Consider the following 16,745-nt stretch of genomic DNA (forward strand, 5'->3'; position numbering starts at 1 on the left):
GCACCGCTATAGGTACGATAATATACTGCCATGTTGTCTGCATGTTCATATACACCATCCATACCATACCACGCACCGCTATAGGTACGATAATATACCGCCATGTTCTCTGCATGTTTATTTACACCATCCATACTATGCACCACTATAGGTACGATAATATACCGCCATGTTGTCTGCATGTTTATATACACCATCCATACTATGCACCGCTATAGGTATAATAATATACCGCCATCTTGTCTGCATTTTTATATACACCATCCATACCATGCACCACTATAGGTACGATAATATACCGCCATCTTGTCTGCATGTTTATATACACCATCCATACCTTACCATGCACCGCTATAGGTACGATAATATACCGCCATCTTGTCTGCATGTTTATATACACCATCCATACTATGCACCGCTATAGGTATAATAATATACCGCCATCTTGTCTGCATTTTTATATACACCATCCATACCATGCACCGCTATAGGTACGATAATATACCGCCATCTTGTCTGCATTTTTATATACACCATCCATACTATGAACCGCTATAGGTACGATAATATACCGCCATGTTGTCTGCATGTTCATATACACCATCCATACCATGCACCACTATAGGTACGATAATATACCGCCATGTTGTCTGCATGTTCATATACACCATCCATACCATGCACCACTATAGGTACGATAATATACCACCATGTTGTCTGCATGTTTATATACACCATCCATACCATGCACCGCTATAGGTACGATAATATACTGCCATCTTCTCTGCATGTTCATATACACCATCCATACCATGCACCACTATAGGTACAATAATATACCGCCATGTTGTCTGCATGTTCATATACACCATCCATACCATGCACCACCATAGGTACGATAATATACCACCATGTTGTCTGCATGTTCATATACACCATCCATACCATGCACCGCTATAGGTACGATAATATACCGCCATCTTGTCTACATGTTTCTATACACCATCCATACTATGCACCGCTATAGGTACGATAATATACCGCCATGTTGTCTGCATGTTTATATACACCATCTATACCATGCACCGCTATAGGTACGATAATATACCACCATCTTGTCTGCATGTTTATATACACCATCCATACCATACCATGCACCGCTATAGGTATAATAATATACCGCCATGTTGTCTGCATGTTTATATATACCATCCATGCCATGCACCGCTATAGGTACGATAATATACCGCCATCTTGTCTGCATGTTTATATACACCATCCATACCATACCATGCACCGCTATAGGTATAATAATATACCGCCATGTTGTCTGCATGTTCATATACACCATCCATACCATACCATGCACCGCTATAGGTACGATAATATACCGCCATCTTGTCTGCATGTTCATATACACCATCCATAGTATGCACCGCTATAGGTACGATAATATACCGCCATGTTGTCTGCATGTTTATATACACCATCCATACCATGCACCGCTATAGGTATAATAATATACCGCCATGTTGTCTGCATGTTCATATACACCATCCATACTATGCACCGCTATAGGTATAATAATATACCGCCATCTTCTCTACTTGTTTATATAAACCATTCATACCATACCATGCACCGCTATAGGTACGATAATATACCGCCATGTTGTCTGCATATTTATATACACCATCTATACCATGCACCGCTATAGCTACGATAATATACCGCCATGTTGTCTGCATGTTTATATACACCATCCATACTATGCACCGCTATAGGTACGATAATATACTGCCATGTTGTCTGCATGTACATATACACCATCCATACTATTCACCGCTATAGGTACGATAATATACCGCCATGTTGTCTGCATGTTTATATACACCATACATACATACCATACACTGCTATAGGTACAATAATATACCGCCATCTTGTCTGCATGTTTATATACACCATACATACATACCATACACTGCTATAGGTACGATAATATACCGCCATCTTGTCTGCATGTTTATATACACCATCCATACTATGCACCGCTATAGGTATAATAATATACCGCCATGTTGTCTGCATGTTTATATACACCATCCATACCATACCATGCACCGCTATAGGTACGATAATATACCGCCATCTTGTCTGCATTTTTATATACACCATCCATACTATGAACCGCTATAGGTACGATAATATACCGCCATCTTGTCTGCATGTTTATATACACCATCCATACTATGCGCCGCTATAGGTACGATAATATACCGCCATCTTGTCTGCATGTTTATATACACCATCCATACTATGCGCCGCTATAGGTACGATAATATACCGCCATCTTGTCTGCATGTTTATATACACCATCCATACTATGCACCACTATAGGTACGATAATATACCGCCATCTTGTCTGCATGTTTATATACACCATCCATACTATGCACCACTATAGGTACGATAATATACCGCCATATTGTCTGCATGTTCATATACACCATCCATACTATGCACCGCTATAGGTATGATAATATACCGCCATCTTGTCTGCATGTTTATATACACCATACATATTATGCACCGCTATAGGTATGATAATATACCGCCATCTTGTCTGCATGTTTATATACACCATCAATACTATGCACCGCTATAGGTACGATAATATACCGCCATGTTGTCTGCATGTTCATATACACCATCCATGCCATGCACCGCTGTAGGTATAATAATATACCGCCATGTTGTCTGCATGTTCATATACACCATCCATACTATGCACCGCTATAGGTACGATAATATACCGCCATGTTGTCTGCATGTTCATATACACCATCCATGCAATGCACCGCTATAGGTATAATAATATACCGCCATGTTGTCTGCATGTTCATATACACCATCCATGCCATGCACCGCTATAGGTATAATAATATACCGCCATGTTGTCTGCATGTTCATATACACCATCCATATCATGCAACGCTATAGGTACGATAATATACCGCCATGTTGTCTGCATGTTCATATACACCATCCATACTATGCACCACTATAGGTACGATAATATACCGCCATGTTGTCTGCATGTTCATATACACCATCCATACTATGCACCGCTATAGGTATGATAATATACTGCCATGTTGTCTGCATGTTTATATACACCATACATACTATGCACCGCTATAGGTATGATAATATACCGCCATCTTGTCTGCATGTTTATATACACCATCAATACTATGCACCGCTATAGGTACGATAATATACCGCCATGTTCTCTGCATGTTTATTTACACCATCCATACTATGCACCACTATAGGTACGATAATATACCGCCATGTTGTCTGCATGTTCATATACACCATCCATACTATGCACCGCTATAGGTATAATAATATACCGCCATGTTGTCTGCATGTTTATATACACCATCCATACTATGCACCGCTATAGGTATAATAATATACCGCCATCTTGTCTGCATTTTTATATACACCATCCATACCATGCACCGCTATAGGTACGATAATATACCGCCATCTTGTCTGCATGTTTATATACACCATCCATACCTTACCATGCACCGCTATAGGTACGATAATATACCGCCATCTTGTCTGCATGTTTATATACACCATCCATATTATGCACCGCTATAGGTATAATAATATACCGCCATCTTGTCTGCATTTTTATATACACCATCCATACCATGCACCGCTATAGGTACGATAATATACCGCCATCTTGTCTGCATTTTTATATACACCATCCATACTATGAACCGCTATAGGTACGATAATATACCGCCATGTTGTCTGCATGTTCATATACACCATCCATACCATGCACCACTATAGGTACGATAATATACCGCCATCTTGTCTGCATGTTTATATACACCATCCATACCTTACCATGCACCGCTATAGGTACGATAATATACCGCCATCTTGTCTGCATGTTTATATACACCATCCATATTATGCACCGCTATAGGTATAATAATATACCGCCATCTTGTCTCCATTTTTATATACACCATCCATACCATGCACCGCTATAGGTACGATAATATACCGCCATCTTGTCTGCATTTTTATATACACCATCCATACTATGAACCGCTATAGGTACGATAATATACCGCCATGTTGTCTGCATGTTCATATACACCATCCATACTATGCACCACTATAGGTACGATAATATACCACCATGTTGTCTGCATGTTCATATACACCATCCATACCATGCACCGCTATAGGTACGATAATATACCGCCATCTTGTCTGCATGTTTCTATACACCATCCATACCATGCACCGCTATAGGTACGATAATATACCGCCATGTTGTCTGCATGTTTATATACACCATCTATACCATGCACCGCTATAGGTACGATAATATACCACCATCTTGTCTGCATGTTTATATACACCATCCATACCATACCATGCACCGCTATAGGTATAATAATATACCGCCATGTTGTCTGCATGTTTATATATACCATCCATGCCATGCACCGCTATAGGTACGATAATATACCGCCATCTTGTCTGCATGTTTATATACACCATCCATACCATACCATGCACCGCTATAGGTATAATAATATACCGCCATGTTGTCTGCATGTTCATATACACCATCCATACCATGCACCGCTATAGGTACGATAATATACCGCCATCTTGTCTGCATGTTCATATACACCATCCATAGTATGCACCGCTATAGGTACGATAATATACCGCCATGTTGTCTGCATGTTTATATACACCATCCATACCATGCACCGCTATAGGTATAATAATATATCGCCATGTTGTCTGCATGTTCATATACACCATCCATACTATGCACCGCTATAGGTATAATAATATACCGCCATGTTGTCTGCATGTTCATATACACCATCCATACTATGCACCACTATAGGTACGATAATATACCGCCATGTTGTCTGCATGTTTATATACACCATCCATACTATGCACCACTATAGGTACGATAATATACCGCCATGTTGTCTGCATATTTATATACACCATCTATACCATGCACCGCTATAGCTACGATAATATACCGCCATGTTGTCTGCATGTTTATATACACCATCCATACTATGCACCGCTATAGGTACGATAATATACCGCCATGTTGTCTGCATGTACATATACACCATCCATATCATGCACCCGCTTTAGGTAGAATATACCACCGCGTCCTCTGCATGTTCATATACACCATACACCGCCATAGGTACAATAATATACCATATTCTCTGCATGTGCATATATACCATGCACTGCTGTAGGTATAATATACCGTCATGTCCTCTGCATATACATATACACCATCCATACCATACCATGCACCGCTATAGGTATAATAATAAACCGCCATCTTGTCTGCATGTTCATATACACCATCCATATCATGCACCGCTATAGGTACGATAATATACCGCCATCTTGTCTGCATGTTTATATACACCATACATACCATACACTGCTATAGGTACGATAATATACCGCCATCTTGTCTGCATGTTTATATACACCATCCATACTATGCACCGCTATAGGTATAATAATATACCGCCATGTTGTCTGCATGTTTATATACATCATCCATAACATACCATGCACCGCTATAGGTACGATAATATACCGCCATCTTGTCTGCATTTTTATATACACCATCCATACTATGAACCGCTATAGGTACGATAATATACCGCCATCTTGTCTGCATGTTTATATACACCATCCATACTATGCGCCGCTATAGGTACGATAATATACCGCCATCTTGTCTGCATGTTTATATACACCATCCATACTATGCGCCGCTATAGGTACGATAATATACCGCCATCTTGTCTGCATGTTTATATACACCATCCATACTATGCACCGCTATAGGTATGATAATATACCGCCATCTTGTCTGCATGTTTATATACACCATACATACTATGCACCGCTATAGGTATGATAATATACCGCCATCTTGTCTGCATGTTTATATACACCATCAATACTATGCACCGCTATAGGTACGATAATATACCGCCATCTTGTCTCCATGTTTATATACACCATCCATACCATACCATGCACCGCTATAGGTACGATAATATACCGCCATCTTGTCTGCATGTTTATATACACCATCCATACCATACTATGCACCGCTATAGGTACGATAATATACTGCCATCTTGTCTGCATGTTTATATACACCATCCATACTGTGCACCGCTACAGGTACGATAATATACCGCCATCTTGTCTGAATGTTTATATACACCATCCATACCATGCACCGCTATAGGTATGATAATATACCGCCATGTTGTCTGCATGTTCATATACACCATCCATACTATGCACCGCTATAGGTACGATAATATACCGCCATGTTGTCTGCATGTTCATATACACCATCCATACTATGCACCGCTATAGGTACGATAATATACTGCCATCTTGTCTGCATGTTTATATACACCATCCATATCATGCACCGCTATAGGTACGATAATATACCGCCATCTTGTATGCATGTTTATATACACCATCCATACCATACCATGCACCACTATAGGTACGATAATATACCGCCATCTTGTCTGCATGTTTATATACACCATCCATACCATACCATGCACCAATATAGGTACGATAATATACCGCCATCTTGTCTGCATGTTTATATACACCATCCATACCATATCATGCACCGCTATATGTACGATAATATACCGCCATCTTGTCTGCATGTTTATATACACCATCCATACCATGCACCGCTATAGGTACGATAATATACCGCCATCTTGTCTGCATGTTTATATATATCATCCATACCATGTACCGCTATAGGTACGATAATATACCGCCATCTTGTCTGCATGTTTATATACACCATCCATACCATATCATGCACCGCTATATGTACGATAATATACCGCCATCTTGTCTGCATGTTTATATACACCATCCATACCATGCACCGCTATAGGTATAATAATATACCGCCATCTTGTCTGCATGTTTATATACACCATCCATACCATGCACCACTATAGGTACGATAATATACCGCCATCTTGTCTGCATGTTTATATACACCATCCATACCATACCATGCACCGCTATAGGTACGATAATATACCGCCATGTTGTCTGCATGTTTATATACACCATCCATACTATGCACCACTATAGGTACGATAATATACTGCCATCTTGTCTGCATGTTTATATACACCATCCATACCATACTATGCACCGCTATAGGTACGATAATATACTACCATCTTGTCTGCATGTTTATATACACCATCCATACTGTGCACCGCTATAGGTATGATAATATACCGCCATCTTGTCTGAATGTTTATATACACCATCCATACCATGCACCGCTATAGGTACGATAATATACCGCCATCTTGTCTGCATGTTCTTATACACCATCCATACTATGCACCGCTATAGGTACGATAATATACCGCCATGTTGTCTGCATGTTCATATACACCATCCATACTATGCACCGCTATAGGTACGATATTATACCGCCATGTTGTCTGCATGTTTATATACACCATCCATACCATACCATGCACCGCTATAGGTACGATAATATACCGCCATGTTGTCTGCATGTTCATATACACCATCCATACCATGCACCGCTATAGGTACGATAATATACCGCCATGTTGTCTGCATGTTCATATACACCATCCATACTATGCACCGCTATAGGTACGATAATATACCGCCATGTTGTCTGCATGTTTATATACACCATCCATACCATACCATGCACCACTATAGGTACGATAATATACCGCCATCTTGTCTGCATGTTTATATACACCATCCATACCATGCCATGCACCAATATAGGTACGATAATATACCGCCATCTTGTCTGCATGTTTATATACACCATCCATACCATATCATGCACCGCTATATGTACGATAATATACCGCCATCTTGTCTGCATGTTTATATACACCATCCATACCATGCACCGCTATAGGTACGATAATATACCGCCAACTTGTCTGCATGTTTATATACACCATCCATACCATACCATGCACCACTATAGGTACGATAATATACCGCCATGTTGTCTGCATGTTTATATACACCATCCATACCATACCATGCACCACTATAGGTACGATAATATACCGCCATCTTGTCTGCATGTTTATATACACCATCCATACCATGCCATGCACCAATATAGGTACGATAATATACCGCCATCTTGTCTGCATGTTTATATACACCATCCATACCATATCATGCACCGCTATATGTACGATAATATACCGCCATCTTGTCTGCATGTTTATATACACCATCCATACCATGCACCGCTATAGGTACGATAATATACCGCCATCTTGTCTGCATGTTTATATATATCATCCATACCATGTACCGCTATAGGTACGATAATATACCGCCATCTTGTCTGCATGTTTATATACACCATCCATACCATATCATGCACCGCTATATGTACGATAATATACCGCCATCTTGTCTGCATGTTTATATACACCATCCATACCATGCACCGCTATAGGTACGATAATATACCGCCATCTTGTCTGCATGTTTATATACACCATCCATACCATGCACCGCTATACGTATAATAATATACCGCCATCTTGTCTGCATGTTTATATACACCATCCATACCATGCACCACTATAGGTACGATAATATACCGCCATCTTGTCTGCATGTTTATATACACCATCCATACCATACCATGCACCGCTATAGGTACGATAATATACCGCCATGTTGTCTGCATGTTTATATACACCATCCATACTGTGCACCGCTATAGGTATGATAATATACCGCCATCTTGTCTGCATGTTTATATACACCATCCATACTGTGCACCGCTATAGGTATGATAATATACCGCCATCTTGTCTGCATGTTCATATACACCATCCATACTATGCACCGCTATAGGTATGATAATATACCGCCATCTTGTCTGCATGTTTATATACACCATCCATACTATGCACCGCTATAGGTACGATAATATACCGCCATCTTGTCTGCATGTTTATATACACCATCCATACCATGTACCGCTATAGGTATGATAATATACCGCCATCTTGTCTGCATGTTTATATACACCATCCATACCATGGACCGCTATAGGTATGATAATATACAGCCATGTTGTCTGCATGTTTATATACACCATCCATACCATACCATGCACCGCTATAGGTACGATAATATACCGCCATCTTGTCTGCATGTCTATATACACCATCCATACCATGTACCGCTATAGGTATGATAATATACCGCCATCTTGTCTGCATGTTTATATACACCATCCATACCATGCACCGCTATAGGTATGATAATATACCGCCATCTTGTCTGCATGTTTATATGCACCATCCATACCATGCACCGCTATAGGTATGATAATATACCGCCATGTTGTCTGCATGTTTATATACACCATCCATACCATACCATGCACCGCTATAGGTACGATAATATACCGCCATCTTGTCTGCATGTTTATATACACCATCCATATCATGCACCGCTATAGGTATGATAATATACCGCCATCTTGTCTGCATGTTTATATACACCATCCATACTATGCACCGCTATAGGTACGATAATATACCGCCATCTTGTCTGCATGTTCATATACACCATCCATATCATGCACCGCTATAGGTATAATAATATACCGCCATCTTGTCTGCATGTTTATATACACCATCCATACCATGCACCGCTATAGGTATGATAATATACCGCCATGTTGTCTGCATGTTTATATACACCATCCATACCATACCATGCACCGCTATAGGTACGATAATATACCGCCATCTTGTCTGCATGTCTATATACACCATCCATACCATGTACCGCTATAGGTATGATAATATACCGCCATCTTGTCTGCATGTTTATATACACCATCCATACCATGCACCGCTATAGGTATGATAATATACCGCCATCTTGTCTGCATGTTTATATACACCATCCATACCATGCACCGCTATAGGTATGATAATATACCGCCATCTTGTCTGCATGTTTATATACACCATCCATACCATGCACCGCTATAGGTATGATAATATACCGCCATCTTGTCTGCATGTTTATATACACCATCCATACTATGCACCGCTATAGGTATGATAATATACCGCCATGTTGTCTGCATGTTTATATACACCATCCATACTATGCACCTCTATAGGTATGATAATATACCGCCCTGTTGTCTGCATGTTTATATACACCATCCATTCTATGCACCTCTATAGGTACGATAATATACCGCCATCTTGTCTGCATGTTTATATACACCATCCATACCATGCACCGCTATAGGTATGATAATATACCGCCATCTTGTCTGCATGTTTATATACACCATCCATACTATGCACCGCTATAGGTATGATAATATACCGCCATGTTGTCTGCATGTTTATATACACCATCCATACTATGCACCGCTATAGGTATGATAATATACCGCCCTGTTGTCTGCATGTTTATATACACCATCCATTCTATGCACCTCTATAGGTACGATAATATACCGCCATCTTGTCTGCATGTTTATATACACCATCCATACCATGCACCGCTATAGGTATGATAATATACCGCCATCTTGTCTGCATGTTTATATACACCATCCATACTATGCACCGCTATAGGTATGATAATATACCGCCATGTTGTTTGCATGTTTATATACACCATCCATACTATGCACCGCTATAGGTATGATAATATACCGCCATCTTGTCTGCATGTTTATATACACCATCCATACCATGCACCGCTATAGGTACGATAATATACCGCCATCTTGTCTGCATGTTCATATACACCATCCATACTATGCACCGCTATAGGTATGATAATATACCGCCATGTTGTCTGCATGTTTATATACACCATCCATACTATGCACCGCTATAGGTATGATAATATACCGCCCTGTTGTCTGCATGTTTATATACACCATCCATTCTATGCACCTCTATAGGTACGATAATATACCGCCATCTTGTCTGCATGTTTATATACACCATCCATACCATGCACCGCTATAGGTATGATAATATACCGCCATCTTGTCTGCATGTTTATATACACCATCCATACCATGCACCGCTATAGGTACGATAATATACCGCCATCTTGTCTGCATATTTATATACACCATCCATACCATGCTCCGCTATAATTACATTAATGTATTTGCTGAAATATAAAGTAGGTTGTATTGAGCTGTGATGCAACTCCCATTTTAAGTCCCTTTTTATAACTAAAGGTATCAATCCCTCTATAATAATAAACTTTGGGCACAATCCATTTTTTCATTTGCACATTTTTGTGTGGTTTTCTGTGTTTTTGGCTGTTTCTCATTTCGGCCTTATACGGTTTTAATTTGCCCCTTTTGTAAAGTCTATTTTATGTCTTCGCCTGGGTTTATTTAAAATGTTACAAAGTCTTTACAGAAATGTAAAAAAAGGAGCATGGAGCGCACCTCCAAAAACTCATCCATTTGATGTAATGATCAGACTGTATGAAGCCCACTGCCACGTCACGGCAAACCTCATAGAGGGTCCTAACATTTCCTGCCTGAACGGGAGCGGAGCCGTGCGCCACCCACCGCCGCAGCGACAATGCACCAGCAGGGCGGGCGGCCCGGTGCCTCACAGCAGCCATGCTGCCAGACCGAGTCCCCATGACTCCAGGCCACGCCGCCCCACAAGCACAAAACCACAGCAACAATGGCCGACACACTGCACCAACACCACATGAAAGGAGCAAAAAACACTCACCTTCCTCAAGCTCCCAAGTGACAGCAAAAATAGCCTAGACCCTTCTGCAGAAATGTACTAGGCCCCCACCCCAAATTATTCTATAGGCGGCTGTCATTTTTACTCCGTTTTTTTGCGACATTGCAGTCGAACATATGAGACTTGTGCTAAATCCACCCAAATTCATGAAACCACACGCACAATTTATAAGAATCAGGCGCAAAAATATGTAGGAATACTAAAAGACATTAAAAGAAAAGTGACTTAAAAACACATTACAAATCAGGCCCTTTTTCCCCCTTTTTTGGCTCTGATCCCCATACAACCAGCGAGGTTCAGGTACATGGACATGGTGCTTTCTACAAAGTGATGTGAATGCTCAGTAACTTCACAGAGGTGACATGGAATACTTGTATACTCGTACATCGAGTGTATTCTACAGAAGAAAACCACATGCATGACACCAGAAAGAAAAGGGCAGAAAACTTTTTTTTTAAGGTTTATTTTTTATTAACATAACCCAGATTTTCCAGCTTTAGGGTATGTGCACACGATGCAGAAATGCTCAGGATTTTTTCCTGAGCGTTTCTGCATCTCTCTGGCAGGAAAAAACGCATGCGGATTGTACATGCGGTTTCCTGCCAGGGACATGCGGAAATGAAGCGGTCTTCACTTTCATTTCCGCATGCGGGTTGACAAGCGCTTCCCAAGCGATTTTAGCATCACTTGGAAAGTGCTTGTCAACTTCACACTATATAAATCCATGCAGCCGGCATGGATTTATATAGTGTGTGATGTCAAAAAATAAAAAATAAATATATACTTTACCCTCTGATGGCCCCCGGTGTCCTGCTTCATCGGTCCCGGCTGCCGGCAGTGAAGACTTTAGGACCTTCCGACGTCAGCGTCACGTGACCCGTCACATGACTCTGATGTCAGCGAAGGTCCTTCTTCATTCAAACGCGAAGTGCCCGGGAAGCCGGCAGGACGCAGCGCGGGCCGTCAGAAGGTGAGAATATATATATTTTTTATTTTATTCTTTTGGTACCTGGGTCTGGATGAGAGTCCTCTCATCCACACCCGGGTACCATCCGCACATTAGACCGCATGAAAAGCGCATCAACATATACAGTGATGCGGATTCCATGCGGTCTAATGCTAGTCAATGGCGGCAAAAGAGCAGCGTTTCCGCAAAATTAATTGACATGCTGCGGATTTTTGACTGCAGCGTTTACGCTGCGGAAAAATCCGCATCATGGGCACAGCACATGCGGATTTCCATTGGGGAACATTGCTGCCCTTCTACCATGCGTTTTTCATGCGTTTCCGCAACTGCAAAAACGCCGCGGAAACGCATGAAAAACGCATCGTGTGAACTCAGCCTTAGGCTCTAGTAAAGCATTGGATCAGACATTATGGATGGATCTACACCCCTTACCAATCACTCCATAGAACTTGATGGACATGTCTTTTTCTCAATCATACTAAGGCTGTGAGTACAAGGAGTCTTTTTGACGCTTTCAAAGCAGAAACTGAACCTCCAAGTTTTTGAGAAGTTTTACATTTTTGAGGTGAGTTTCCACTCCGTTTCTGCTCCAAAGACTCCTCAAAAACTCAGTGTGCACAAACCCCAACTATGTACTGTAATTTCTGAAAGGTTTTAAAGACTTACTAATATGACAAACTGCCGGATACATGCAATAAACCTGCTAAGGGGCCAATCACAATGGGCCAGTAAAACTGCTAGCCGCACAGGCCCTGCGCAGACATTCGGCAGAGACAAGTGGTCTCATGCCATACCTCCATCTCACTTAAAGAAGCCCCCCCATGAGGATTCTTTATACTAAAGCTGCTTATATGTGTATGTAGTGTGGTGTGTGTTACTATACTGATCTACTGCCACATTCTTCAGGATCCAGCGCCAGAGAAGGAGGTAGATGACTATATTAATACACTCACACTACAGTACACTACACACACACACACACACACACACACACATGCCCACACACACACACACCTGCCCACACACACACACACACACACACCTGCTCACACACACTTGCCCACACACACACACACACCTGCCCACACACACACACACACACACCTGCCCACACACACCCGCCCACACAGACACCTGCCCACAAACACACACACACACCTGCCCACACACACACACACACCTGCCCACACAGACAGCTGCCCACAAACACACACACACCTGCCCACACACACATCAACCCGCCCACACACACACACACTCACCATCCCCCGGCTCCATTCCTCCTGCCTGCTCTGTCTCTTTTCCGGTGCAGCACTGCAGGCCGGGGTGCACTGCGTGACTTCACAGCTAGGAGACACAGCCGCGCACAGGGCCATGTCTCCTAGCAGTGACGCGGCCGGGCCAGCACAGGGAAGTTAACTGCTACAGTGTTGGCCCGGCCGATGAAGAAGTAGCGGCGGCCGCTGCTGGGGGAGCGGTCCGGGCCCCCCCCTCCCGCCACTGCTACCGCTATGTGCCGCGGCGGCCCGCACATATAATGAGGGCAATCCGGCATTAGACACCCCGTCTGGAGCCACGGGCCCCCTGCCGGCTCGGGGCCCCGGACGGTCGCCCGGATTGCCCTCATTATAATCCGCCTATGTATCCATGCCCTGTTTCATCTCTATAGAAAGGCAAAATCATGATAGAAAACATGACCATGATATTTCCCGCCCGAGACCTCCATGGGCGAAGATATCCTGAAAGTTGGGGATCTCATAAACTTCTAAAAGATCTAGCACACCTATGACAAGTCATCATATGAGCTCACCAATAGAAGGTATGTGGGTGTAACCGTGATCTTATTAAATCAGAGCTTGGATTTTGGTCATTGGTCAGTCCTGGAAGGTACAGCTTGCTGTAGTTGTATCTGTTTTCCTAAGGAGTTCTTCTAAGGAGTGCTTCCTTGCGCTAAGCTCTGAGCTATTTCTCTGACACAGGTTTAGCACTTTTCTTTTATTATCTTTTTGATTTTATGTTAATGTATATATCATATTGTTTGTATCATCTTTGTGTATTTTTTATACACACTGCCTACTTTTCAAGATTAGATCACTTGTTTTTATTCTGTTATTCCCACACCCTATCATTTCTTTCTTAGAAAATTGGGCGTGAGGAACGATCAACACGCCCATATGATGGCGCGGTCGAGCATGTAAATTGTAACTCCCTACATGTATTTCTATAGCAGGATGAAGAACGTTTGGCGTTCGAAACGTGTAGGTTTCACAGAGGTCTCCACCTTTATTTATTTTATTTTTGCAATGTGTATATCTTTTTAATGGATTAACAATAAAATCATAATTTTATCTGCAATTGGATCTGGAAGTTGGCGCATCACAATGTCGGTGGATATGCACCTTCTCTTTTTGGTTGAGGAGAAGGTGACTCCTACAGGGTGAGATAGAAAAATGCAATGGGCCTAAGAACTATCAGGCAGGTAATTGCTTATTACGTGCTTGTTCTACCCTGTGGTGGCTCAGATTGCTCCTGGACCGCTCCTAACAGCGATTCTGCTGCTTCACGTCAACAGAACAGCTCTTCCTCTTCCCGACTGCTCTGTCAAAGAGGCGTGACTGCCAACTTTATGCTGATTGACAGACGGCTCCCTGTCCTCAGTATAATAAAATTACATCTAGAATTAAAAAGTATAACCCTATTATATATCAGAACAAGAAACTAAAAAACCTACTTTCTAATGACATCCGCTTTGTAGCCAGGAAAGCGCCCGCTCTGGGAACCATCCTTTCTCCTAGCTTATACACCAGTGAGACTAATACTGTACAACCAAATTGGCTCAGCACAAAAGGTTTCTTCAGATGTGGAGCCAATCGGTGCAAAGCGTGTCTACATGCGGTTAAAACAGATAGTTTTATGTCCTTAAGTAATGATAGAGAATATAAAATTCATGATTTCCTCAATTGTAATTCATCAGGGGTTATATACCTTATAGAATGCACCTTGTGTAAGGTCCACTATGTGGACAACAGAATATAACTCCAAGTAAATCAAACTTCTGTGAAATCAAACTGTCCACTTAGGAAGCAACACTGATTGACAATCAATTTCACATGCTGATGTGCAAATGTAATAGACGATAGATGGAAATTATTGGCAATTATCAAGACACCCTCAATAAAGGAGTGGTTCTGCAGATGGGGACCACAGACCACATCTCAGTACCAATGCTTTCTGGCTGATGTTTTGGTCACTTTTGAATGTTGGTTGTGCTTTCACACTCGTGGTAGCATGAGACAGACTCTACAACCCACAGAAGTTGCTCAGATAGTGCAGCTCATCCAGGATGGCACATCAATGCGAGCTGTGGCAAGAAGGTTGGCTGTGTCCAGAGGCTGGAGGCGCTACCAGGAGACAGGCCAGTACACCAGGAGATGTGGAGGGGGCCGTAGGAGGGCAACAACCCAGCAGCAGGACCGCTACCTCCGCCTTTGTGCAAGGAGGAACAGGAGGAGCACTGCCAGAGCCCTGCAAAATGACCTCCAGCAGGCCACAAATGTGTATGTGTCTGCACAAATGGTTAGATACCGACTCCATGAGGGTGGTATGAGGGCCCAACGTCCACAGATAGGGGTTGTGCTCACAGCCCAACACCATGCAGGACGCTTGGCATTTGCCACAGAACACCAGGATTGGCAAAGTCGCCACTCGCGCCCTGTGCTCTTCACAGATGAAAGCAGGTTCACACTGAGCACATGTGACAGACGTGACAGAGTCTGGAGACGCCGTGGAGAGCGACATCCTTCAGC

This window comes from Phyllobates terribilis, unplaced genomic scaffold (genome assembly GCF_046119375.1).
Source record: "Phyllobates terribilis strain yellow unplaced genomic scaffold, ASM4611937v1 Scaffold_88__1_contigs__length_6355796, whole genome shotgun sequence".
In the NCBI taxonomy this organism is placed as follows: Eukaryota; Metazoa; Chordata; class Amphibia; order Anura; family Dendrobatidae; genus Phyllobates; species Phyllobates terribilis.